This window comes from Falco cherrug, chromosome 15, assembly GCF_023634085.1.
Source record: "Falco cherrug isolate bFalChe1 chromosome 15, bFalChe1.pri, whole genome shotgun sequence".
Lineage (NCBI taxonomy): Eukaryota > Metazoa > Chordata > Aves > Falconiformes > Falconidae > Falco > Falco cherrug.
This window is the reverse complement of record NC_073711.1, coordinates 164,145-179,324: the sequence shown is the minus strand read 5'-3', so window position 1 is coordinate 179,324 and position 15,180 is coordinate 164,145. Positions and strand designations below refer to the sequence as shown.

The 15,180-nt window shown below is 47.0% G+C and overlaps 1 long non-coding RNA gene across 1 annotated transcript; it reads right to left on the bottom strand.

The window, feature by feature from the left end:
• Window positions 1-446: 446 nt before the first annotated feature.
• LOC129737424 (uncharacterized) lies at window positions 447-9,619 on the bottom strand. Its single transcript, XR_008735259.1, has 4 exons — window positions 9,499-9,619; window positions 8,571-8,704; window positions 3,501-8,003; window positions 447-878 (listed from the first exon to the last, which is right to left on the bottom strand). It is a non-coding gene; the product is annotated as an uncharacterized LOC129737424 (long non-coding RNA).
• Window positions 9,620-15,180: the final 5,561 nt, after the last annotated feature.

Below are 15,180 nucleotides of genomic sequence, written 5' to 3'. Positions count from 1 at the left end.
GTGGTCAGACTCATGAAGCCTGATGGGAGCAGCAACCATGAAAGTGTGGGTGTTAAGTTACTGTAACTTTCAACATGCTTGCATTGTGTGACAGTCAAGATGTGGTGACACCAAGAGAATGAATGTTAGAAGTTGTAGGTTACTGCTATGACTTTGCAGTGGGAGCTTGATGATATTGGAGGTTGGTGTTGAGATCTAAGTAGTGTGTGTTCAGGCAGAATCTTGATTACCACTAACCTTTTTTTCTCTTTACTAAAAGATTTAAAGATACAGGATAAATGAGAACAGAAGTATTTCAGGAAGGCTAGCCCCAAATAACTAACCTTGAAATGTTCTCACAAATTGCTTTGGAACCTCCATTAGGGCTGAAGGAAAAAAAATCTACAAACGCCCCTGCGGCGAATGAAGAGACGGGACGCAGCTTGATGCAAGCAAGTTGTCCATTTATTAGTGATTTTCTTACAATTATATATGTTTCTACCTTCTACATATTACACACTGATTGGTTAAATCTTAAGCGTAAAAAACACTGATTGGTTGATATTTAAGGCACACCGTTAGAACAATAGGTACTTACTAGTTTATCTTGACCTAGCAATAATTTTTATTCCAAGGTTAGGGAGTTTCTTTCTACGCAGCTTTCTTGATTACATATCGGCGCCATCCGTTCCCTTATCTGGCTACTTGTTTCTCTGTCCGTCTGGTTGCCTCCTCAACTGTAACGGCTCAGGGGTCTGCAGTTAGCTTGTTCCTTTGCTCCCAGGGCTTGTGCCCTACAAGTTCTGACAAGTCTCTATTCATCAGGCTCTCAGTACTTGGACTCTTGTCCTTGAGGCCTTGTCCTACATCTCCCCCTTCCTGTTGCACAAAAAGAACCCCTGAAATCGAACAAAAACAAGGCACAAGTAATAGAACAAATAAAAAACCAACTAAGACATATTATCAATGTTAAAATAACACACTGTCTTTGTTCCGTACACTTTTACAATTTCCCCTTTTTGTTTTTGAACAGCTAGTACCAGGTTTGCCATGTTCTGCAGGGCCCTTGCAAACATGACAGCAACCAAGGTAATAGCAAACAAACAATACTGCCAATTGAGTGAATGGATGCCAAAAAAGGCTGAAATTTTCTCAGATTTTGATAACATGTTGCTGCAATGGGGCGCCTAAAATCCACGCAGCACATACCATCAAAATCCTCACAGCCGTGTCCTTGAACCAACAACAAAAAGCAGTGGCAATTTTGACTCACATTCTTAACTGCCTACCAAACAAGGATGATTTAACTCTTTAATGCTTTCCCTGCTGTTACTCTGGATAAGAGAAGAACCGCTGCGACACGTTCCCATCATAGCCTCCTACTACATTAGTATCTACAGAAAGACAGTTATTGACATTCAAAGTGTAAAGAATATCAGCTTCTTTTGGATTAGCATTATACATAGGTGGAAGGGCACACCAAACAAGAACTGGTTCAGTCAAAAAGTTTGAAACATAGCATGCCTTCTCTGAACATACCTCGGGGTCATTCCCTTCATTCCCTTTCTTTTTTATGCAAAGAGAAACACTTTTACCATAACAGAGAAGCCCCTATTTACATCTCTGAGCCTGGACACAAACCACAGCTGTATGCACCACCAGGCTCAGGGCAGAAATCGTTCATGTAGTTACATAGCTATATATCACTACAAGCATGCAGACACCTATTACACACTAGATAACCACGTTTATCTTTCCTAGTCTCCTTCACAATACCCAGCTGTTCTCTCATCTCTTGTTAGGTCAAATATTCTCCAGCTTCCTCTCCTATATCTCTCTTCAGACATTCTCTATACTCCTCTTTTTTGCTTGTTAATTGCAACAAGGCAATGGTTGTGTGTAGCTGGGTGACCATGACCTGCTTTAAGTTACAATCAACTAAACACTGAATACAGAAGAAAAAAAGCATGGGAGACATAAGGCAAATTAATTCACAGTGGTCACTCAGATTCACGTAACACATCCTATCAAAGTCTTCACACTTGTGTCCCTGTGCTAATAATAAAAATCAATAGCAACTCGGTTCTGTAGCAACATATGATGGATAGAATCAACATCTGTTAATAAGCCAGAAAAAAAAATAGTATTTGTAGTATTACTTTGTTCAGCAAGCTAGCAGCCTAATTTACTAAGCAAGTTAAAAGCGTGTACTATTCTTACGGAAGAGATTAGAGCAGCAAAAATCTGTTATGCTGCATTCCAGAACTCAGCCTGAGAATTACAGTCTGCTGTGAGTTCTGCGTTACAATCATTTGACACATGTTGGGGTTGCGATTGTGAAAGTTCCCCGTTTACAATTTTCATTGACATTATCACAGCTAGTTGTTTTAAAAGCAACCCTTGAGCTTCCTGATGTTCGACTTGTTGCAAAATATTCTGAAGCCAATCAATCAAGTTCGTATTAAAGTTAGTGACTCTCTAGGACCCTGCAAGACTGTGGCAAGACTCCCGCATCCTGACTGCCTTAATAGCCATCTCATTCATTTGCAAACAGTTGTCCCTGGGATACCTTGCCCGAGTCACAGAATCGGCACAGTTAATTTCTCCAGCTAACTGCTCATAGTTAACAGCAATTCCCCAATTAAGGTTTTCAATCAAGGCCACTACACATAGCTCACAAAAATCAAATAACCACATCATATACTGTATCAGTTAGTACCATACAAAGCAATAACTTCCAATCATGCAGTGTGAGTGTATAAGGCTCTGCCATCACTTCAAGAAGGGACATAGCAAATGTATTATGAATTCTCCCTTCCCGCACTGCTTTGCTTAACCCTTTAACAGCCTCGTATTGCACAGGCTGCCACTCTGCAGGTTGATTTGTCTGACAAAATACTGAACATGCCATAGCGACTCCCAAAACCCATCACTGAAGTGTTTCCCACTTGCATTCCTGTCACCAATCCCTCAGACCCCTTTCACCCTCCCCCAAAATACAATCAGTGCATCAGGAGAGACAAGGGGGTGGGGGAAAGGTCTAGCTCCTTTTCCAGATTTATAGGACCTGGATCAAAAGGTTTATCAGTGTCAATAAAATCATTGTCTGAGTTGTCCTGTTCCTGTGCTTGGTCCTGTGTTGTGAGGGTCGCTGCAGTCAGTGACAGAAGCTTTGGGGGCAGAGGAGGTGTGGACGGAATCGCCATCGCTGACAGTGTGTTGAGAAGAGTCGCGCTGTCAGTGGAATTTACAGCCTCCTCTGGTTTAGCACCGTTAGTAGAATTAGTCCACACTTGGCAAAGAGTAGTCAGAATTTGCCACCAAGGTGCTAAATGCATTCCCGACGCAGAGTCCCCCTCCGCGGCAGCATCATACAATTGGCTGCTGTATGTACACACTTTCATTCTTTCAAAGTCTCTAAAGTTTCTTGACTGCTCGCCTGTCTCAATGAGTACAGGTTTCTAAAGCTTCTTAAAATTTCTTCAAATATTTAAAATCTCTAAGGTTTCTTGGCTGCTCACCTGTCTCGATGAATACAGGTGTTATCCTCGGGGTTTAGGTTGTCCGCCTGGTCCAGACAGCAAGACGATCGTTCAGCCAAGCCGTCTCCTCCGGAACGCAGCCCTCTTCCACGAGCTGTCTTTTTTCCGTCCTTATTCTTCCAAGGCTTCGGAACACCACCATAGGGGTCACCATTTGAGGAGATTGAGGCACAGACTCCCTGATCTGACTAGAAGACCCTTCACGAGTCCATATACGTCTCTTTCTGGGGACAAAGCCTGATTCCCCATTACGGATTTCCCACAGCTCACCTCTCAACTCCGGAGGGATTTCAGGCCGGCTCCTGCTTCCTTTCAGCAGATCATTCAAAGTTCTGTGGGATTCGCTGCATGTTGCTCAGATAGGCGATTCGAGAGCCCTTCACGTTAGATCCTTAAACGTATCACGTCGGGGTCACCAATTTGCGGCGAATGAAGAGACGGGACGCAGCTTGATGCAAGCAAGTTGTCCATTTATTAGTGATTTTCTTACAATTATATATGTTTCTGCCTTCTACATATTACACACTGATTGGTTAAATCTTAAGTGTAAAAAACACTGATTGGTTGATATTTAAGGCACACCGTTAGAACAATAGGTACTTACTAGTTTATCTTGACCTAGCAATAATTTTTATTCCAAGGTTAGGGAGTTTCTTTCTACGCGGCTTTCTTGATTACATATCGGCGCCATCCGTTCCCTTAGCTGGCTACTTGTTTCTCTGTCTGTCTGGTTGCCTCCTCAACTGTAACGGCTCAGGGGTCTGCAGTTAGCTTGCTCCTTTGCTCCCAGGGCTTGTGCCCTACAAGTTCTGACAAGTCTCTATTCATCAGGCTCTCAGTACTTGGACTCTTGTCCTTGAGGCCTTGTCCTACACCCCCCCCCCCCCCCCCCCCAAACATTAAGGGAGTATTTCAGGCCAAAAAATCCTGTACTTGCTGCAAAATGGATGATCAACATGCACCTATTACATTTTATTAATTGTTTGTGAACAAACAGACAGAATTGTGAGGATTTAAAATTTATTTTCCAGAGAAACCAATAGCACAAAGACAGCATAAGAAATAGGAAGAAATTACAGAGAGAATGATTTAAAAAATAAGTAAAAATTTGGGGTTGGGTAGTAGTAGTGAGAGGTTATTTTCATTCATTGGACTCTATACTAAACATTTGGCAATTTTGAAATAAAACTGAACTTCTTTACGCAATGACCTGAAAAACAATTGGCTAGGCAAAAGTGGACTGATAAAATATTGTAGCATGGACTTTATAATGGCAAAGTATTGGAAAAGGATCACAGATTGTTTTCCATTGTAATGAAATGAAGGGCAAAGACGAATCACCAGATGATAAATGGATTAGTGTTACTTCTAACGATGTACATTATATTCAGTTCTGTGTGGTTTGTGATTTCTATGGTATTTGGCTTTCAAGCAATTACTTCATTCATGTTCAGGTCCTAGCAGAGGGAATTTATATGAGCTGCCAAAATAAGACTTGCATTAAGGTGCACAGGGTTTTAAGTACCTTCTGTCATGTGATTGTAGAAAAAAAACCCTCTTATTTCAGGACTTGTGGTTTCTTCTGGAAGTGTACTGATGAGGAAATGCTTGGAGAACAGTGAAAGTAAACAGAAAGCAAAACAATTAAGATACTCAGTGGTAACAGAAGTTTGGCTTCTGATACTGAAAGTGCCTAGTCCTTTTCACCATCGCTGGCATTTATGAAACAAACATAAAAAATAGAAAACAAAAACAAAAGTCCTGTTCACCTTGGCAGAGAAATTCCAGTAGAATCACACTGGGAGTTCATGGTATCCATATATTTGCAGTCATTTTCCACATTATATGGTATGTAACACATTGGGAAAAAAGTAAACAGGCTTCTCTACAGCCCAGAAACTATGATTCATGGTAGTGGCAAAGCTAAGTCATATTACAGGCTAAAAAGAGAGACAGCACCAGGTGTGTTGGAATAAGTAGATTCCAGGTGGTATAATCTCCAAATATTGGATGCAACACAGAAGATCAATTTTTCATGAACTGCATCCTAGCATACAAGATAATCTAAGAGATGAAACATTTGCACCAAGGTTACAAATACTGAAAAGTAAGTGAAATGTCAAGTATGTTTCTAGCTGTTATTTCAGTTGGCAAAAGCCATTTCAAAATCTCTTGACAAACGTAAAGGAGAACATGTGTACATGAATTCCAAACACATCCCCTCTTCCCTGATTCCATTTTTAAATCCTGAGAACTGCTGATTTGAGTAACACAAAGTGTGGGTCACAGTTCAGATGGAATCTTGAGATTAGTGCAAGAAAAGACAGACACTACTAGGTATAAAGCCCACAACTGTCTTCACTGATTTGTGATTACATATGCACATTTTTTATCACAGAACACGTGTATCAGCACTCAACATGCATTTTTATTGATTCCCCCAATCCCCATCCCAGTCTCCTGGAAATGTCTTGGTACACAGTGGCTTTTCAAAGCGACAACTTGCAACAAATGAATAGTTTTTAATGTTTTTTTCTGTAAATTTGGACTTAGATTCTGTTCTAAGTTGGCAATAACCCTACTGAGGGGAAACTACTGTGGGATCATATTCCATTCTCTCAATCTTCTTGCTAAGCCATATGGAATTTGGGTTCCCTGCAGCTCTGGAAAGTGTCTTTCTGTCACCACTGTGGTTTTGCTTGTAGAAATGTATTTTGAACTTTCAGTAAATCCCACAACACTATGTTGAGACTTTTGTGGTTCTTTGGTTTAAAGCATCACAAGAAACTTGGATGTGGTCATTCCACCAGTCTCTCATTGTTTCTGGTTGTAGCAGCAGGTGCCATGCATCAGGGAGACAACAGCAGACATAATTTCTCCTGCTGCTATGTGTAAACATTGCAGAAGTACAGATGCCAATTACTATTGTGATCTTAGGAACCATAGAGAAAAACATTTCTCCTACTTTCCTAAAGATGAGTTTAGTTATTTTTTTTCAGGTCAAGTTTACTGGTGGCACAGAAGTAATCACAATATCATCTGTTGTCCTGGCACCATTGTTAAAAAAAAAAAAAACATGCTTAAGAAAGAAACAGGCTGCTGAGGGGGTGGAAGCACCCATCTGGAGACCGGGTCTCGTAAGGAGGCACCATGCTGGGCAGGAACAGCCTTGAAAGACTGCAGCCCATGGATGACCCATGCTGCAGTAGGGACACTACGAGACAGAGCTGCAGGAAAACCTGAAGAGGCAAAGACCATCTGCAAAAAAGGGCAAGAAGCAAAGCGTGGGAGAGGAAACCAGGAAAAAGCAAAGGGCATTTGAGAGAAACCATTATGCACATGATCCTGACATCCTGTACTGCCTATCACCTCCCTGTGGAACTGGGATGGATTTAATAACCTACAGCGTAAACAAAGCAAGCTTACACTAGGAAGTAGGGAGGAGCCGTGTTTGAGTTAAGGTGACCCTGGGGAAGGGAGAGGAAGAGTGTTAAGTGCTTGATTGATTGTGGGTTTTTTCCCCTGTACCTGACTTGGTGACCAAAAATCAGTGTTAATTAGCAGTAAATTAAGGCAAGTAAAAATTCTCCAAGTTGAGACTGTTGTTTGTCACATATACACATAATAGTGAAAAAGTAGATTGCATATGTAGCACAAAAAAAAAATCAACAGTGACTGAAAGCTTGTACAGCTTAATTTCTGAAACTAAGACTGATATTAGGCACCAGCTGTCTTAGAACATCTGTATTTTAGCTTGTCAGCCTGAGAAAGCTAATATTTGCAAACAGCCACATTTATTATAAAAGTGTTAGATTGTTTCCACCACCAGTGGAATGAGCTAATTCCACTACCTCATACAGGAATAAATACTTTCTTAAGTAATAGGATTTTTTTGTAAGGGAACACCAGGACGTAGTGTTTACACTACTCTGTTTTGATTTAATTTAGTCCTTAGCATTTGCTTCGTTTGAAAGTAATTAGAAATTACAAAATACTTTTCCAAAAGCATATAGAAGTGGTTTTACTACAGTTTTATTGTCCAGACGCATTTAAATAAAACACACTTCTCCCATATACAGAATCTGCAGGAACACCCTTATGAGTTCGCACCCTCCGCACCACAAACTTCTCTTCCTCCTTAACTTATATTTAGAGGTAGGACCACTGGTTTTAACAGTGCGCTCAAATGCAGTTACATGCATATGTATTTAGAGGCTTGTGGCACTAGGGTTTTTTACTTTGTTGAGTTGAGTGATCATAGATCACTTAAGTAAAACCATTTTCTGAATGCTCTTGAGGAATCTGTTGCTATGCCTCCAAATATCAAAGGAAAGACACCCCCCCCAGCCCATTCTGCAAACAAGTCTGAAGATTCACATTCTTCCTTCAATGTGATTTAAGAGCTGTGAGATCAGCCACCAGGAAAGATACAAATTGGTAATGACTTTCTTTTTCCAAATGAGCATATTCTGTAGAAATGCCCTGTGAATGAAGTGATAACACAGACATCATTGTAGCCATCTTAAAGAAAATAACATCTTAAGAAGCAAACAGAAGCACATATGTGGAATCAGGCAGTTTATGGAGTCACCAAGCTAAAATATTATGTCTTTCTTTTGTATATTCTGTGGTAGTGTTAATTTTCCTAACACCTTGACAGATTACAAATGCTGAAATAGGCAATTCTTTCCTCTCCCTTAGCCTATTTTCTATGGCTTTTAACCAAAATTATAAGCAAGAGTCCATATTTCAGACTCAAACCTTGTCTTTTCTTTGAAAAATGCATACCACTTTGTGTTTTCCTGTGTTGGCTTTAAGTTTTCAGTTCATCTATGTAATTGCACACAATTTATCACTTTATCTCAGATTTTCTTTATGCTTTTAGTGTAGGACATCAAATATGAGGCTGAAGCAGTGAAAATCTTACTGCCTCCTATGCTGTTGCTACTGTTTTTACTACCAACTTCCTTGACAACTTCGGAACAATCATCTGCATGATGGTAGGAGTGATTAAAACATCTAGTAGGCAGAAGTCATGCATGTCCCTACCCCTAAGTACAAAAGTTATCCCTTCACAGGCAGCAGTCTGACTCACAAGCACAAGGCACATGTGGAAAAGTAACATCTAGATTGACCTTCAGTTTAGCTCCCCTTGATTTGTCAACATACAACTCCAGATGAACCTAGGTACAAAGGAAAACCAAAAGAGCCCCGTTTCACTGGGAAGCAAATCCAAAAGCCTCTTCCCCTCGGCTGCTCCGGCCCAGGAGCTGACTGTCATGACACAGGATCAGCGAGACACCTGAGCTGCTGCCTCCCAACCCTCCCCGGCAGTTAAACGCTTGCCCTTTGCAATACTTTTTAGAGAAATCAGCACTCGGGGGCGAGGAGTGGGGATTCCACCGCCGGCTTGCTTCTCCTTCCCTTGCCCGCTCGCAGGGGCTGAACAGGCTCCTGAGCCACCCCCCTGCGACAGCGTTACCGCAGGCCCCAAGGCAGCCTCTGCGGCCCCAGCCCGCTGCCACGGCCCGGCCAGCGGCTGGGGGAAAGACAAAGCCCCGCGCAGAGCTGCGGTGGCTGCAGCGGCTACCCGGGCAGCCCGGAGGCGGCGGGGGGGCGGCAGGGCGCCGCGGGCCGACCCCCCTCCCGGGCCCCGCTGCCACAAGGGAGCACCGGGGCCGCCCCGCCGCCGCTCCTCGCCTCCTCGCTGAGGTAGCGGTGCAGCTCCAAGAAAAAAAAAAAAGGCAGCACCGTGAGCAGCCCGCTGACCGCCGCCACTGCCGGGGAGACGAGAACCGCCGGCAGCCCCGCCGGTCCCGGGCCGGGCCGCCCGCCTCAGCCCGTCCGCCGCCGGCACCAGGCGCTCCCTGCCGCGGCCGAGCGCCGGCCCGCCACGTCCCCCCCAGGCGGCCGCTGCCCGACGGCCGCGCCCGGGCTTCCCCAGCGGTCCCCGGCCGCCCACAGTCCGACCGCTCACCCAGCGCGCCGGCGCACGCCCCGGCCCGAAAGTCTTCCAGGCTCCCGGCGAAGGCCCCGCTCCGCCACAGCCGCCCCAGGGTGCCGCGCGGGCCGGAAATGAACCCACCTTCCGGGGCCGCCCGGCCCCGCCCCCGCCCACCGCTCCCGGCCCCGCCCGCCGGCCCCGGCCCCGCCCGCCGGCCCCGCCCCCGCCCGCCGGCCCCGCCCCCGCCCGCCGGCCCCGCCCCCGCCCGCCGGCCCCGGCCCCGCCCCGCCCGCCGGCCCCGGCCCCGCCCCCCGGCCCCGCCCCCCGGCCCCGCCCCCGCCCGCCGGCCCCGCCCCCGCCCGCCGGCCCCGCCCCCGCCCCCGCCCCCGCCCGCCGGCCCCGCCCCCGCCCCGCCGGGCAGCGCGGCCCGGAGCCGGCCGAGGAGGGGCTGCGGCTGCCGTTCCGCGCCGGGGCGGGCAGGGGCTCGGTGCCGCCGCGAGCTCCCCTCGGCCTGCCGGCCCCCGGGGCTCTGCGGAGGCCGCCCGCGGGGCGCGGGCTGTGCCCACAGCGGCTGCCTGGGGGAGGGGGGGGCGGGGAGAGGCAGGCGGAGGAAAGACCCCGCTCCCTTGTCCCACCTTCCAGCCCTGCCGCGTACTCCGCACCCCTTCATTCCGGTAACGCTTCACTTTTCCCTCACAGGGAACGGCTATGGGCTCAAGAGGTTAAACCGTGCAGCAGCTCCTAATGGCTTACTTGTGCAGGGGAAAACTTGTATGAGCTTTTCTCAAGCCACACATTCACAGCAGTCGCTTTGTCCTACTCAAAAAGTGCACTCCTGCAAAATCGCTTCTATTTCAATAAAATATATTTAAAATCGCTGTTACTAACGTGCTTCCAAATGCAAACAGAGCAAATGCACCCCTGTTTCCCACAGCAAAATGGAATGCGTCATGCAGAAAGCATTTAACAGCTTGAGCCACGTGGGTGCTTTTGCATACGGAGGCAATAAGCATTAATGCCCGGGCTGCGAGTGGGCAAAGGGCAGAGCGAAGGGAACCCCGCAGCCGCAGCGAGCGCTCCCGGGGTCCGGTGGTGTAAACTGGGCTGAGATCCCGCCCAGTGCTCGCCCGGCCGGTGCTCAGCACAGGGCTGGTGGGGCGCTGCTGCCATCTAGCGACAGAAATTGGGTACTGCAGAAGGGTTTAGGGTTGGTTAGAGTTAGGGTCAGGGTCAGGGTTAGGGTTAGGGCTGGGGTTAGGTTAGGGTTAGGGTTAGGGTCAGGGTCAGGTTAGGGTCAGGGTTAGGTTAGGGTTAGGGTTAGAGTTAAGGTTAGGGTTAGGGTTAGGTTAGGGTTAGGGTCAGGGTTAGGGTCAGGGTTAGGGTTAGGGTCGAGTGGGGGAGATGGGTCGAGTGGGGGGGAGGGGTCCTGTTGGGGGGGTGGGGTCGAATGGGGGGGTGGGGTCAAGTAGGGGTCGGGGTCGAGTGGGGATGTGGGGTCGAGTGGGGGGGTGGATTTGAGAGGGAGGGTGGGATCGAGTGGGGGGGTGGGGTCGAGTGGGCACGTGGGGTCAAATGGGGGGGAGGGGTCAAGTCGGGGGTGTGGTGGAGTCGGGGGGTGGGTTCGAGTGGGGATGTGGGGTCGAGTTGTGGAGTTGGGTTGAGTCGGGGGTGGTGTCCAGTGAGGGGTGGGGTCGAGTCGGTGGGTTGGGTCGATTCGAGGGGTGGGGACGAGTGGGGGGGTGGGGTCGATTTGGTGATTAAGGTCGAGTGTGGGGTGGTGTCAAGTGTAGGGGCTGGAGTCAGTTGGGGTTGTGGGGTCGAGTCGGGGTGTGGGGTCGATTGGGGGGTGGGGTCGAGTGGGGGGGTAGCACGTAATTTATTAGGTGTCCCTAAGCAGTTAGGGGTTTGTTCTCAATGTTGAAACAGAGCAAGGTCTTAAAAAGATCAGTCAGGATGGGTTTGGTACAATGCTCTGGGTGATGCTCCGTTTGTGTGAGGTAAGATGAAAAACTTTGTGTTGAGATAAGGTGAAGACGGCATGGCTGGCCTGTTCCGTTCCACTGACGGTGTTAAAGTTCAGGAATGTAGTCTGAATAATTAGAAAAGGTTCCACTGACCATGTTAAAGGAATGTACTCTGAATAACTAGAAAAGGTAAGGTGAGCACCTGAAGGAGATAAGGAGACCCTGAGTCAAGAGATCGTTGAACAAAGAAAATTGAAAGGTTTACTCCACCTAGATCCCACCTATTATGAATAGAATGATTCGATGTAGAAATCAAATGAATATGTATGTAAAGATGTTGTAACCTCTCATCAAAACTGTATAAATTACCTGACTTTTCACTGAAAACTTTGGGGCTAGTTTGTCCGGTGTGAACCAGCTGCTACTTACAGACAAAATTTGTCTCGGAGCCGTTACTCTGTCCCATTTTGGCATCAATGTTTAAAAAGGTGCAGCTGAATGTTATGGGATTTTCCCCGATGTTTTGAAGGAGTGCTCCGAAGTACTTTGTTTGTCTCCTTCCTGCAATGGCACATTTCCCTGGCAGATCAGCAGCATCTCTCTTGGGCAGCACAGCTGGCCAGATGTCACTCCCAATTATGTAACAAAAAACCCCACCCTAGTCAAATTATAACTGTATTTTGGAGATGGGTAATTTAATAGTACCAGTTCACAGCTATGCAAGTTCCAATAGTGCAAAACAAAAATCAAACACTTCCACACTGTAAGTATTTTTATTGGATGCACTTAAACATACCTGTAGGACAAGGCCTCAACGGCAAGAGTCCAAGTACTGATAGCCTGATGAATAGAGACTCGTTAGAACTTGTAGGGCACAAGCCCTGGGAGCAAAGGAACAAGCTAACTGCAGACCCCTGAGCCATCACAGTTGAGGAGGCAACCAGCCGGACAGAGAAAGGAGTACCCAGATAAGGGAACGGATGGCACCGATATGTCACTTTGTTAATCAAGAAAGCCGCGTAGAAAGAAACCCCCTAATTTTGGAATAGAAATTGTTGCTATGTCAAGGTAAACTAATAAGTTCCTATTGTTCTAACGGTGTGCCTTAAATATCAACCAATCAGTGTTTGTTACGCTTAAGATTTAACCAATCGGTGTGTAATATGTAGAAGGTAGAAACGTATATAATTGTAGAGAAAATCACTAATAAACCGACAACTTGCTTGCATCAAGCTGCGCCCCGTCTCTTCATTCGCCGCACATGTCGGTCTTTTCACTCCCTTTTTTTTGAGGCTTTGCAAATAAGAACAGAGCGCTACAGTGAGCTACTAAAGAAAGAAGACCTACATCTGTCTGTCTTCAGATGTTCTCAGTGAGCTGGGTGAGAAGAAAGCCTGTGGGACTGGAGGACTGCTGGATCACAATCACCACAAGGTAAACTGTGGGGTCTGTTTCCTTACAGGGCCTTTTTTTTTCTTTCTTTCTTTTTTCTATTTGTCCCTCCTTGCACCTTATTTGATGTTACTCTGTTGATGTGTTTTTGACTTGATCTAGTCGTTATGGTATGGAGTGTTGGCACAGCTGGGAAGGGGTTTTTGTGCTCAACTTGGACACAGGAGTTGCCAGGTCTAAAGAAGCAAACAACATTTGTTTATCCTTTGCTCTTCCTCTGAAAAACTACCCGGTTCCTGTGATGTGCGTAACTTTGTACTTAAGCAGAAACTTGCCTTTACAAGAGGCTGTGGCTGATGCTTCCTAGTTCCGCGGCTGCATGCCCAGATTTTATTTATGGTCCTTTTGGCTGTATGTCACAGTGTGCCATATATGCAAAGTAACACAGCACTTTATTTGGTGAGCTTCCATTTTGCGTGAGCTTGTCTTCCCTTGCCCTTCTCAAACATTTTCAAATCACGGCTGAAAGGCTCTTAACGCGGAGACCCTTTGTAAGGTAAGGATTATACTAGAGCAGTGTTTTGCTTAAGGTTTTTGGGCAGGAAAGAAACACAACTCCTCCACAACCAAAAGCAGAGGTACCCTTACTAGCTGTCCCAAAGGCTGTTGTATATTGCAACCCTGATAGCTTACAAGCTGAGCCTAAAAAACAGCTTTCAGGGCAGTAAGGCATGAGTAAGGTGGAGAGAATCAAGCTGCCTCTCCAGTCTCATGTTCTAAATTTTGTGTAGGTGAGGAGAAGGACGTTTGCACCGAGGTTTTTGTGTTTTGCTGTGAGTACATCCACCGCACTGCTTAGTGTAACTGCACCATTGCTCGCCCTTTCTCTTTTGATTTGGTAACTCTGGCCTCGGTGCAGCAGTGGAAGCAAGCCGAGGACGGTACGGGGCTCAGCAGAGGAGACTGCAGGGCCTGCCCTGTCCCTGGGGAGCTTCTTGTGACAGGTGTGAATTTGGGAAGTCCTGTAGAAGGAGAAAGTCCTTCCGAGCGGCCTTGTCAGGCTTTGAAGCGCCTTAATGAAACCGGCCGTCTGGTGGTGGGAGACTGGAGGCGTCAGTAACAGGGCAACTTGCTTGTTGCTTTTTGCTTATTTACTTAGAATCCTCCTCTCTTGGGATTGACTCTCCATGCATTTCCACGGGCAGTTCAGTGCCTGCATTGCCATGTTAAAAAGGCATGAGGGAGACGGGTATGTGTGAAATACTTGATGCCAGGAAACTGACACGGTGTAAGAGGAGACTTTTGGATGATCTGAGATCCATGTAAAACACTGTGTTGCAAAGCACAGCTGCAGGTGTAGCTGGGAGAGTGTGTTTCCTTCTGTTCAGGTTTGTATGCCAAGGCTAATGCTTTGTAACGTACGCTACAAGACGGTGTTGCTTCATTCCAGCCTGCAGTGGAGGCTGCCGGCTGTTCCCACTGCCGCCTTGTGTCCTTGCACAAGACTGTTGCTGCTATCGCAGCCCATCCAAGAGGCCTCTGTTCTCCTGTGGAAGCCACTCTGTTTCCATCAGTTCCGTTTTCACTATGCAGATAAAGGAAGTTCCAAGGCAAGGGAGAAGAAACGTGCTCCTTACACTCCTCTTGTCTCTTCAGCCGGCATTTTTGCCACAGGTGCTTTCTGCAGTAACAGCGATAGCGATACAGTCCTTTGAGAGCTCATGCCTTCACAGCACATTTCAGGTGAATAGCCTGCTTAGTGAAATGGCCAGCTCTTCAGTATCAGCGTCCCAGGGAGCAGCTGGCTTTCCAGTCAGCCTGGGTGCAGGAAACCTCTAATAAATGTGACAGTTTTCTGTAACTTGGCTCTCGGCGAGTGTGAGATCCATGCTGCTCCCCCGTTTCTGAATGCCTGCCTAATTCTCTGTCAGGCTTTTTTTCCCTCCAGGGCTCCTTTGAACCTTTCTCGTATGCTGTTGCTTGGCACTGAGGCTGCTTGCGCTGGGGGCGTTCTTTGAAGTCAGCGTTCTCCGGTGGTGTCAGCACTATTCCTGTAGCCCCAAGCCTGACGAGCCACCCCTCTGTCCCACATTTGTCATCCAGGTCTGGCTTACTCACCAGCCAGAGGGCCTCCTGCAGCCTTGCCTGCTGCTGCCGAGCCACAGTCTGTGTTGAGAGGGTTTTTGGATAGCCTGGGGTTGTTCTAGGCAAGAATCTGCCAGTGAGGTTTGTATGTAATGCTGTCTGGGGTTATTGTCACTTAGGGAAAGTTTTGGGAGCTGAAACAGCAGGAGGAGGAGGAGGAGGGTGGCTGTTACGGTCAGCATACTAGAAACGGCAAGAAGGGGTCATGGACTTG